Source organism: Triticum urartu, chromosome 3 (genome assembly GCF_003073215.2).
Source record: "Triticum urartu cultivar G1812 chromosome 3, Tu2.1, whole genome shotgun sequence".
Lineage (NCBI taxonomy): Eukaryota > Viridiplantae > Streptophyta > Magnoliopsida > Poales > Poaceae > Triticum > Triticum urartu.
Window position 1 is genome coordinate 600,298,285 of NC_053024.1, and position 13,688 is coordinate 600,311,972.

Below are 13,688 nucleotides of genomic sequence, written 5' to 3' on the forward strand. Positions count from 1 at the left end.
TTGTGATCAGAATATACGACCGCACTATTATGATCCTGGGATCAGAATAGTTATTTGGATCACAGCAGCCCTATATAGGGGCGATCGGCTGTTCCCGAACTCCCAAACACGCAAAAAGACCGGCCCGTTACACTCCTTCGAACGGCCCACCCCCACTCCACGAACTTCCCCCCAACGCTTTCAACGCCCGCTCGCACCAAGAACCCGCGTCGCCGCCGTCATTCCCCAGTAGGAACCCGCGCCGCCGCCGTCGTTCCCAAGTAGGAAGCCCCGCCGCCGCCACCGTTCCCCACCAGGAAGCCGCGCCGCTGCCGCCGTCCACCCACCAGGAAGCCGCTCCGCCGCCGTTGTCCCCCACCAGGGACCCGCGCCGTCGCCGCCATCCACCCACCAGGAAGCCACCCCGCTGCCGCCATCCACCCACCAGGAAGTCGGGTCGCCCGCCACCGTCCACCCACGAGGAAGCCGCGCCGCCGTCCACCAAGGAATCTAAGCCGCCGCTGCCCCCACCAAGAAGTTGTGCTGCAGCAGCGGCCACCACATCCACACGCCGGCGCGACCACCCGGCACCACATTTGTCAGCTCTGTCGCCACCTCCCCTCTGGATCGGGTCTTCCCCGTCGATCTACTGAGCTGCAGGCTTCCCCTGACCGCTGCCACTGTTTGGTGTCGTCCTCGCCAACCGCCTCCTCGTCGCTCGCCATCTTAGGCTCATCGGCACCGACCTTGGGCGGCCACCAGTCACCCAACCCCCTGGCATCCCACTCCTCTACCCAGCGCACCCGATTCGTCCCCACACAGGCATCCCATGATGCCATCAGCACAAAAAGTCAACCCAGCGCAGGCATGTGTGCAGGTCAAGTTGATCTACTCAATGTTAATCCATGAGGCTGATCTCAACATCACTAATTGTCGGCTTCTTCCTGCAGAGCACCAACATGAGTTCTCTCCCAAATCCTCTTTGGCCATGCTCCATTTTTTGTAGATGCAAGAAGCACTGCCCTCTCTATCACTCCATCTCTCTCAGGTGGCAGGCAAAGGAAACAAACCTCTGAACAACCATCTCGTCGGCGTCATTTTGGAAATTCAGACCAAAGCTGAATATTTTCTTGAAGAGTTCACCTTCGATTAGTGCTTCTGTGTGTGTAACTATTGGCAGTAGAAAAATCATTTTACATAGAACACAAAAAAGGTTCGAAAAATATCAATGATAGAAGTTCATGTACATGAAGATTGATGCTTCGCATGTTGTGTGTATATACGAGAGCACACAGAAATCATGTTGTGCCATTATTCAGTAGCAGTTCAACAAGAAAACATGCAAGAGTTCTATTAGTATAGTTCGAGCAGAAGAAAAATCATATTGTGCTACTTGATGTTTACAAAAAAAAGATGTCATATTCTGCTACTTTTATAAAAAAAATATCAGATCTTTTATGTACTTATAGAAAACCAAGAAATTCCACATTAAAAAATGGAAAAGTTCACTACTTGTAATAAAATGGATTTTCCTCGTTTCCACAAAAAATACCTTGAAGTTCAAAATTAAAAAACGGAGTGGTTCGATGTCCAGTTTGAATTATTTTCCCTTATAAATAATGAATTCAAAAAAAATATTTTCTTAGAAACAAAAACAAAAGCAAAGAAGGTCAAACTAAAAGAATAGAGAAGTACAAGTTTAAAAAAACTCAGATTTCCCTCATTATCAAAAAATGGAAACAAGAAGTTCAAAAATTAAATAACAAGAAATTCAACTTTTAATAATAGAGCGCTTCAAAATTTCGTAAAAAAAGATTAAGAAATAAAACTAGGAAGTCCATATTAAAAAGATGGAGAAGTTCGATGATTATGGAAACTCAAATTTTCCTCGTTATTAAAGAATGGAAACAAAAAGTTCAAAAATAAAATAACAAGAAGTTCAACTTTTAATAATAGAGCGCTTCAAAATTTCATAATAAAAATATTAAGAAATAAAACTAGGAAGTCCATATTAAAAAGATGGAGAAGTTCGATGATTATAGAAAACTCAGATTTTCCTCATTATTAAAGATTGGAAAATAAGAAGTTCAAATATTAAATAAGAAGAAGTTCAACTTTTAATAATAGAGCGCTTAAAAATTTCATAAAAAGGATTAAGAAATAAAACTAGGAAGTCCATATTAAAAAGATGGAGAAGTTCGATGATTATAGAAAACTTAGATTTTTCCTCATTATTAAAAGAATGGAAATAAGAAGTTCAACTATTAAAAATAGAGTGCTTCAAAATTCATAAAAAGGATTTAGAAAATCAGTTTAGAAATTCATAAAAAACTAAAAAAAATCACGTAACCGAGAGAAGTTCATGTTGATAACTGCCAGAAGTTAATGTACTAAATGGTGTGCATTTTGTATTAAAAGGAATAAAAAAGCAAAGGCTAAAGGTTTTGTTGTTATAAGTTCAAGTCCTTCGTCGGAGAAAGTTAAAAAAATTATTGTGAGAGAGGTTTGTACAACAAGAATATCATTTGTGTAACACTGACGAAATGAATAAGAAAATTACAAACGAAAATATGCCACAGAAGTTCAATGTGAAAACAACAGGAAGTTCGACTACTATAGTGAATGAATCTGAGATGAAAAACTTTTAAAATCGTCGCGAGTACGAAAATACGATCAACACGGGAAAGTTGCATGTTTACATCAGCTTTCCACCAGTATATCACTTGCTCAATTTCGATGAGTGGATGGAGAGCTACAAGTAGTGGATGGAGATCTACGAGCAAAAAAAGCACGTGAAAAGCAGAGTGAAGTTCAGGTACACGCGACGAGAAGTTCACGTTCTTCACGCGGTGCATTTTTGAAGAATCTGTTTCACGATAAAGGCAGAACGAATGATCTCACCATTTTTGCAATTACTTGAAAATGGCTGGGAATCGGAGAAAACCATCAACATGAAAAAGTTTCACATTTTTCGTAGGTTTTCAACCATATATTATTTGCCCCATTCCGATAAAGTTTGTAGAAAATACGGCGAAAATACATTTTTAGCTATTTTCAAAACTGACTTAAAACCGTAAAGAATTGGGAGAAACAATATATACCAAAAAGTTTCGCATTTGCTCAAGCTTTCCAACGCCATATCATTTGCTACATTCGGACGCACGGTTAAAAAATTAGCTTGAAAATACAAACTCGGTAGGACTTGGACCATTTTCTAAATTACTCTTAAACCATTCAAAATTAGAAAAAAACTTTAAAGATGAAAAAGTAGCGCATTTTCATAAGCTTTCCAACGCCATATCATATGCCTCAATTGGATTAGCCGTTTAGAAATGACATTGAAAATACGAACTCAGCTGTTCGGTTTATGATATTTTACGTTTTTTCAAATTACTCTTTAACCATAGGGAATTAGAGAAAACTTTCAACATGTGGAAGGAGCGGTTTTGCAGCAGCTTTCCAAGGCCATATTATATGCCTCATTCCGATAAACGGTTTAGAAATGCGATCGAAAATACGATTCATGTTTTTTGTGTGAAGAAAAAATAGTTTTCAAAACTGCTCTTAAACCGCTTATATTTTGTCAAAAAATTAAGTTGGGTCATGATATTGGTGTCCATAGCTTTCCAACGGTATATCGCAAGCCCCATTTGGGCAATATTAGCGGAAGTTCAACCTAGTACAGGGGGAAGTTCAACGTACTACTAGCGGGGCAGGTCAGGTTGTGATCAGAATATTATTCTGATCCCATGATCAGAATAGTGTTTATGTGTGTGTATATATATGTGTGTGTGTGTGTGTGTGCGGGGGGGGGGGGGGGGGCGCCACACAAGGACACAACATTGTCTTAGCCGTGTGCGGCTCCCCCGTCCACCGTTTACTCCCTCGGTCATATTTTCGTAGTGATTAGGTGAAGCCCTGCGGAGATCACATCACCATCACCGTCACCAAGCCGTCGTGCTTTAGGAACTCATCTACTTCCTCGCCGTCTTGCTGGATCAAGAAGGCGGAGAACGGTACTGAGCTGAACGTGTGCAGAACGCGGAGGTGTCGTGCGTTCGGTACTAGATCGGTTGGAGTGCGAAGAAAGTTCGACTTCATCAACCGCGTTGTGAAACGCTTCCGCTTACGGTCTACAAGGGTATGTAGACACACTCTCCTCTCTCGTTGCTATGCATCTCCATGGACAGATCATTGCGTGTGCGCAGTAATTTTTTTGTTTTCCATGCTACGTTTCTCATCAGGTGGAGGTTGCCTTGGCTGTCATGACGCGTGAGGCTCTTGACACAATCTTAAGGGTCATCTCCAATCATGATGAAAATCTTCACCGTTCTCGCATCATGGATTTGGAGGTTGCCAACAAGCTCCTGATTGATGCCCTAACTAGTGTCACCGCTTCGCCTCCAGAAGATAACAATGATACCAATAAAAAGGAGACTAAATGAATCCAACCGGCTTAGCATGTTAAGCTCGGGGCATTTTGAACCCTTTTTCTCGTTTCCTTTTCCATTATTACTTTTCAGTTAAACTTTGCTTGAAGGAGTTTATTTAGTTCAAGTAATAAAAGTACTATCATACCTTTTTGGTGAAGAGGAAAGAGTCTTATCCGTTAATTCATGGATGGTTTGATGAATAGTCCATAATGATCTAGATTAATTTGCTAGTATGATTACATATAAATATTTGTATGATGATTATAAGTCTTCCACATCTCTAGTGTCAATCGAGAATGAGAAGCTAACAACTTGATGTGATGCATTAGAAGCGACTTCAGTTTATTTGATGATTACTTGGAGAGGTTTTTCTTTTATACTGGTGAACCAAGTATGAAATATGGATAAGCCCTTGTGCATAAGAGAAAAAATTTAATGATTCAAGAAAACTTATGAAATTCCTGATCGATGAACTTGGATGATTAAGCATACCCTTCACGGCACATCTCAAAAAGAGAGAAAACCTCAAGTGATATGGGGTAGGCTTAGCAATTCATGAAATAAAAAGCGGGGAATGAAAAATAAGAAAATGTAAAATGCATCATAATAAAGCTTGTGCAGCTGGAAGAGGAGAATAAAGTATCACCTAAAGTTAGAGAGAGTCTCATTAACGATTGACTATAAGGTGTGGAAGCCTTCATACTCATTGAATGGAAATTAGGATGTGATGGAGCACGGTGTAATTAATCATATGATGTAAATTCTGAAATTTTATTTTGGACCCATTCATTCGATTCATCTGTGGCTCATAACGAAGATGATTTGTTCATTACAAGTTGCAGTATTTGCTCGGGGACGAGCAAAACTCTAAGCTTGGGGGAGTTGATGAGTCCAAATTATGAGGCCTCTTTCACCGTTATTTTTGTTCTTACTAGTTAGGATTTGTGGAATTTTACCACGTCTGGGCACTTCTTTTTGTTACAGTTTATGGAGCAATATTCATTTATTGGAGAAATCCCTAAAAATGGCAGTGGAATCATGTATTAAAGATGATAAACACTTTCCATACAAGAATCAAGCAAGAAGGCTGAAGAAACCATCGTCGCTACGCTTCTAGAGCGAATGACGGTGTTCCATGTGACCGCAAGCGCTTGCATGAGCTGTTGTATGGTGCGCCGCCGCCTATGGGGGATCAGCTATTTTAACCCCATCAAAGCGGATCGGGGATCCATGAGACATTCTGAGCTTCCAGAAACTCATCCCGAAGGCAGAACCCTAGCCGCCAGAGCCCATCTGATAAGGGGATCGGCGAGGAGAAAGAGGGGATTCTTCTCATCATGAGGGGACCGCAGTTAGCATCATCATCTCCATCATCACCGTCTTCCTCCTCATCATCATCCACATCCTTATCATCTGCACCAAGAACCCTAGTAGATCCTACAGTGTATCGGTTGATCTATTCATCTATGTATTCATTTATCATTACCGTGATGATTGTTGTTCCCATGTGTGAGTAGATCCTTTGTTCCCGGGGTATGGACGAACCCTAGTGTGTAATAGGATGTTTGATATTAGGATTTAATATTCTCTTTGCATGTTTATGTTGATAATCTTCTTGATGTTGGGTGAAGTCGACCATCCAACGTATGCCAAATCTGGATGGAAGGTTATTACTGTTGGCTAACTGTGTGGTTGTGGAATTGGGTGACGTGACAGGCCCCTTCTCCCTTCGTAGCGGATAGTTGCAGCAGGGGGTATAACGGAGACCACTTTGGTTGCGTCCACGGGGACCTTTTTCCCCTTAATCATCGTTTGATAATCGGAGTGGGGAAGAACAGTGGTGGCATATAGGATACGGAGATACCACGAGTATAAACGTGCCTGTACCGGCTCCGCCCACAAATAGAAACAATGGGTTCACTAAAGTCGCTTGCATATGGGGCTGACCCATTAATGTAGGTTCGGTGTTGCGCACTCATGCCCTGCAGTTCGATCGATGTAGGTTTTCTGTGTTTTTCTCATCGGTTTTTTGTGTTTTTTCATTGATTTTCTTTGGTTTTTTAGTTTTGTTCGTTATAACTTTAGTTATTGATCAATTATTTTGTTTCTTTCTCGGTTTCCATAGACTTTTTCTTTATTTTATTTTCTTTCCTATTTATTTTATTTTCTTTGGTTTTTGGTTTCTTTCTTAGTTTTTATCAATTCTCTTTGTTTTTCATTTGTGTTTGAACACCGTATAAGTGGGTCTGCATCTTATTTTCATTATCAAGGTGTTTTCCCATCTTTTAATTTGCATCGCCACTCTCAAATACTCACTTTTCTTCAAAATTTATCTTTGGTGAGCATGTTGAACTTTCTTTTTTGCATAACCTTGAAAATATAATTGGCATCGACTAATTAGAAAGGACTAACCGAGGGAGAAGAGAGAGGGAACAAGGCACATGAAGAGAGAAAATACAATCGGACGCGGAGTATGTGATGGCGAGCTCACAGGAGCTCGGAATCAGACCCGTCCAGGATTGCTATGAGATTCGCTGCATTCAATGCTATTGAGGATAGGCGGGTCCACAGCGACGAAGGGGAAATTAGATATAAGTCAAAATACTCGTCTGACAGCTGGGGTAGCGTCGACGAAGGAATGCACGCCGTCGCCTGAGCGCGGCTGAGCCGTGCTCGAGCTTCCAGCCGACGTCCTGATCCGTGGATCAGGTGCGGTTCTTTCCGCTAGCGGCGGCAGAGCTCGCACTTATTGCAGTAGTTGGGACGGTGGACGCTTAGCGGAGGCAGGTTGGATTTGGCTATCACTCCCATCGGACTCGAGGAGGAGATATTGACTCTGGCGGCGGGAACTGGGCGGCGCAGCCACCTGAGAGAGGCTCTGGCGACCATGGAGTTCCTACTTCAGCTTATAAATAGGTACGGATCTGCTTCTTAGACAAACATGTGCGACTCTTTTGACTGTGTCTTTGTGAACTGAGCTAGATTCGGTGTTTCCAAATGCTCGTTGATTTATAAGAACTCTCCTGGAAGAGGTGAATGATAACAACGGGGCAATGGAGCCCGTGCAGTTCCCAGTTCCTGCGATGGCCGAGGTTCAGGAAGCGGCCCCTGCGGCTTCAAGTGCTGACGGGCAGATCTGCCCGGCGGAGGCAGTAGGCGAGGAGATGGGTCAGTGCTCCGAGCACTCAATTGAACAAATTGACCCGAAAACACCAGGGTGGACGCAAAGGTACTACTGGTTCCCATCTGTAAAGTAATTCATATGTGGCTCTGAAAATAAGTTTGTACTATCGGACATGCGAGCTGTAACTGTCTAATAGACAGTGTAACTGAAGTTTGCTCTGAAAACTAGTTTGACATATGAATAAATAGATAGCTTGTTATATTGGTAGGTTGCATAGATGTCTTAGTGGATATATAATTTGACCTGCTGATGGTTAAGATCACAATTGATGACATAATGTTATGGTTTGTAATTTGAAAACCATATGCTAGACTCACATGTCATTCGTTGGGTGATCTGACTGGACAGAGTGCGAGTTGGTGCTGCTGCTCCAGGAAGGCCTCCTTTTATAGACAGGATAACAGCGCTTGAGAAGATTGTTAGGGAATTTGCGGAGCATCCAGGAGATGTGGTTATGGTGCCAAAGATTGGGACCAGTTTTGACACACTCGGAGAAGCTTATGACTTTTATAATCTGTATTCATGGGAGAAAGGATTTGGAATATGATATGGAAAGAGCAGGCTTAATGTTAGCAGGACTAAGTGCATGCAAGAGATAGTTTGCGGATGTGCGGTAAGGAAAACCATAGACTGGAAGATCTGTACCATATATTAATAATAATCAGTAATGAAAATCCTTGAGTATGAATTCTGACTTGTTTGATTTGTCAGGGGAAGCCAATTGTTGAAAATACTCGTTCCTGCCGATGTGAATGCCCATCACTCGTAAGATTACTTCGGCAAAGGACAATGGATGGTACATAGCAGAACATCGAGATGGGCACAATCATGCACTCTCCCAAACTTATGGACAGACAATACACTGGCCGTCACACAAGCATATTGATGTTTACAGCAGGGACCTAGTGAAGCAGCTCCGGCAAAATAATGTCAACCTTGCTAAGGTGTACAACATTGTAGGCAGCTTCTTCGGGAAGATGGAGAATGTGCCGTTCACGAAAAGAGCATTGAGAAATTTGTGTGGCAAGATTAGCCGTGAGCAATCAGAAGACGATGTGTGAAAAACAATGGAAGTCTTCCATGATTTGTGCTCAAACGATCCACAGTTTACCTATTGGGTTCAAGCAGACAATGAGGGTCAAATCAGCAACCTGATGTGGGCAACCGGTAACAGCCGCCTGCAGTACAACATCTTTGGGGATGTCATTACTTTTGACATGACTTACAGGACAAACTTGTATGACATGCACTTTGGGTTATTTGTTGGCGTCAACAACCATTTCCAGAGCATCATAGCTGGTGTGCTCTTGAGGCATGAGACAGTTGAGACATTTGAGTGGGTATTTTCAGAGTTCGTTAGGATAATGGGGGGTAGTGCACCGCAGACAATCCTAACTGGTAAGATGGTACCGAAGTTATTTATTTTTTTATGCAGTACTGCTCTAAGGTAGATAGCCGGAAATACTAATGACCATCAATTGTATGGATTGCAGATCAGAACAGGGCGATGGAAGTTGCCATACAAAATGTGATGCCAGACACGGCTCACCGATGGTGCAAGTGGCATGTGCTAAAGAAGGCAAAGGAGTCATTGGGTCATTTGTACTGAAAGAAGAGTGATTTCCGACCAGAGTTCCATAAGGTTGTCAACCACATGCTAACAATAGATGAATTCGAGGAAGGATGGAAGTACCTAATAGAGAAATACAACTTGAAAAGTCATGACTACATGACTAGTTTGTACGAGATACGACACAAATGGGCAAAGCCGTATTTCAAGGGAGTATTTTGTGCAAAGATGACTAGTACACAGCGGAGTGAAAGCGCAAACCACATGTTGAAGAACTATGTGCCGCCTGGGTGTCCAATGCATATCTTTGTGAGGAAATACATGAGTTTGATTTTTTGACAGGGAATCTGAAGGGAATTATGAGGAGAAGCGGGCAGCAATTGTAAGGGTTGAATGAAATACAAATTTTCGAGATTATTGTTTCAGGTTTTTTTTATGATGAGCTAACTAATTACTTATTGATGCCCTGTTTCTCAGGGAAGGCCCCTTATGCGAGCAAATCTGCCGACTGAGAGACATGCTGGGAAGATTTACACGAGGGCGATGTTTGAGCAATTTGGCCACATATTATATGAGTGTGGTGCCTATCAGGTGGAAGAGATTGAGAAAGGCAAAGAGTACGTGGCAATACATACAGATGCTGCAAGGAGGGAGAAATGGTGCCGAACCTCATACAAGGTCACGGTGGTTGAAGCAGGGGAGGAGTTTGACTGTGAGTGCGGGCAATTTGCACACATGGGCCTGTTGTGCAGCCATATCCTGAAGGTAATGTACATGTCCTGGCACGGAGAATGCACATTGAGCTTGTATGCATGACAGAGAATTTATGTTCATGGCTATATAATTTTAAGTTTTCGTTAATGCAGGTTCTCGACCTCATTCGTGTGACAGAAATCCCAAAGAAGCACATTGTGAAAAGATGGACAAGGGACGCGAGAGATATACTTCCAGCCCACCTGGTGCAGTACCAGAAAGACAATGCCCAGGGAAACCCATTTAGTTTCCGGCATTTCAACATGTATATGCAAGCCATGGAACTTGTTAGGATGGGTGACTCAAGTGTGGCAGCATACGAGCGATTGACTACACTATTCAACCAATGTGCAGCTGAAATGAAGCCACTCACAGAGGTCAGAGATGGCCTAGGATTGGAAGACAGGTTGGCAGCTAATAATACGGTTCCGAGTAGGGTTGAAGCAGGCACCGTTCCGAGTAGGTTTGAGGCAGATCCCGATGCATTCGAGGCAGTAGAAGGTACACAAATGATCATCGGAAATGATGACAGCATATCAGCTAATGTATCAGTGACTAGGCTGGATAACCTGCTAGCACCAGCAAAGCGGAAGCAAGTTGGAAGGCCGACAAGCAGTAGGGAGAAGGCCCCATATGAGGGTTTAAGTAAGAGAACTAGATTTTGCGGCATATGCAGGCAGCAAGGACATAAGAGAACAACCTGACCTGAACGAGGGGATTTACCAAAGCAACCACGTAAGCCGGCGAGATGCAAGAACTTTGGAATTGAAGGACATCGCAGGAATAACTGTCATAAGGCAGATGAACTTAGGCTGCGATAATGTAGTTCGTCCTATGTGTTGTGATGAGTGTTTTTTATGGAGGAACTAAAAATAAACCAGTAGTTGATTTTCTTTTAAGTGTAACTGAAATCTATTCGTCTGTCTCAAGTGCAAAAACTGAATTTCCTTGAATATGCAGCTGAGGAGGTTTAGTGTTTCTGTTGTTCCTTCAGACATAGATTATGCTTTAGTTTCTGAACTTAATATGGTTGTTTGTCCGTCTCTGAACATGTTTGTGCGGAAAAATGAGGTGGCATCAGTTGATGAACGAATATTACATAATATTTGCTGCCAATGGGTGTGGCAGTGGAATTTGTGTGCATGGCACGTGTACTGAAGCCATCCCTTTGCTGCAAGCTGCATGAGGTACATGTGTAAATGGAGTAGGCAAACTGGTGGAGTTGGCATTGAAGCGAACTGAGCGGGCTTGCGTTTCAAATTCAAAACGCACGGGCGGGATGAGACCGGTGACTGTTTACAAATGGGCAATGTTGCAACCTGAAGGGGCGGCTAGGGCCATTCAGGCTTAGGAGTTGCAGCATGGGAGCCTCATTTCTTTCCCACCAAGAATCCTCAGTGATCGCAAGTGAGGAATTCTCAAAGGGTTGCGGACTCTCGATGTAGGTTCGTTGCCTTTCCTTAGCATACACCCAACTTAGAAATCTGCTGACCCTGATTATTGGTTGATTCACCATGAAATGCAGGCAGCGGCCGAATCGGAAGCATCAGTTAACCAGGGAGATGAACTTCTGGTTGCGATAAGCGAGACTTCAGGGATTTCCACATTGTCTCTGCATGTGGGCATGGTAAATCAGCTAATACTAGCTTAGATTGTAGCTTACATGCATGGCTAATCTATTCACACTCAGAGCAGGTTAGTGCTGAACTGGGGAAGGAAGATATCCCATCAGAGGAGATCATTGTACAAGGGATTGAAGGGTACCCTGATGCATCATAAGGGTTCGGGGAGCACGATCCCGCTGCTGCTCAAGTGGGGCTGGAGGTGGATGAAGGCGTGGAGCTGTACTTACCAGATGATGACGACGTTGAGGAGAGCACTGAGCACATCGCTAAATGCTCAAGACTGAACGCCTGATTAACTCTTGTGCTAAGTTGAGTCAGAGTAGGCAATGATGCCTTTGCCTTTTATCCGACTTCTATACTGAATAATTCGTCGTGTGTACTATGTAGCAGCTAGATCTAGATCAGCAGTAGAATGAGCTGAGTTGTTTGACGCCAAGTACAGACTTCTGTACTTAAAGAAATGCCTCTGCCGTATGAGTCTTGTATTATTGATTAAGTTGGTTTGAGAGTAACCGCGTGAGCATGATGTAGCGCATGGGCCCTGTGCGGTCGATTTAATTATGTAGTTGGGAAACCGAGATTGTGTACGGGCATAAATTAATAGCAGGCATGGGATGTCCGGCCTCATAAGCGAGGCATGCATTTTTTGCTGGTTCCGACCAGGTGGGATGGTCCCATAAAATACATGCAAACACTGATTAGCACAGTGCATGCATTGGTTTAGCGAGAAAGGTCAACATGAGTAATATAATAATGTGTTGGTCACCAGTCGTTGCATGTGCATGCATTTGTCCTTATGTACTTTGTGCCGGAGGGAAAGGTCAACAGGAGTGCGCATGAGGGGGGGGACTAGAAAACATGCTCTGTCCTTGTCATGTTGCAATTTTCGAGCTGGACCCCCCCCCCATTTAGGAACTTTCTATATAAAGGGGTACCTGCATCGTGTCTGCTGGTCCTAAAATATACATGGTGGACACAATAAAGCGGGTATGTGCAGAAGGTGCGGCTAGCATCGGTCCAATATCTGCATGAGTGTTGCATGCAGTTGCACGTCCACGTAAATATTACAATGGGGAGGGTGATTTGGGAGAAAGCAGTGTGGTGAAAACATGTACCCGAGTTCCAAATTGTTGGAACGGAGATGTTCTGTGGCTCAGGATGGCGAGGCACAGGTAATTCCCGCCCGTGAATTCTGAAATGAGTGGTGCTGAGAGGCTTCCCAGAGTTTACGTAATAAAAAATGCCCCTGCAGGTAGTAAATACGAAGTGGGAGAGTAGATGGAACAGTGCAGGTGGTGGACACTGGCTTTAACCCCACCCCCCGTGCCCTCCTCTGCTCACTTCCCCCATGGAGAACAATGTAGCTCTGTTCTAGGTTTGGAGGTTAGCATAGTCGAAAGGGGAAAAGACGACCAGATCTGCACTGAGCTCCGGTGGCTAGAGGAAGCAGCCAGCTCTTTCTGGTAAGCTTGGACCGGCCCTCCTCTTTCTTCGCGCTACTATGGGGCCGGATGTGATCTCGCCTATATTTTTCATGTCGCATCGTCTCTCACCGCCGTAGTTTTCTTCGATTTGCTCCGCCCTTCCTTTCTGCTGGCTAATCTAGGTCGTAGTCTTACTCCGGTTGAAGTTTTATCGGCATCGAGCAAGTAGATTAGATAGGGTCCGTTTTGTATGGTCGGCGTTGCATTTTTAGGTGGTAGAAGTCATATCTTACTTGACGCATGATCTCACACGATTTGCCTGCATCTTTGATGTGTGCAGATCGGCCGACGACGATGGCTAGGCCACCGGGGACACCGAAACGACCACGGTCAGGCAGCCGCACCAGGGGTCGTCCGAAGAAGAAGAGCAGGAGACGCGGAAGCAATGAGATAGTCCTAACCAATGCAAGCAGGCGGGATCAAGCTTACAAATCCACCTTCGCGACGGGGCCTTTCCTAGGGTAAGGAACCTTGTTTTACCATGCAATGGAGCCGACCGGGCTCGCCGGCTTGTTGACCAACAGATATGCTGGGCCGGTAGATAGGGTTTTCACTGCTGACCTTATGGGTAGGGTTAACACTAGGACTAGGACATTAATAATGCCAGATGGACAAGTCAGAACCATCATAGATGAAGATGCCGTGAGGATCTTGGGCGTA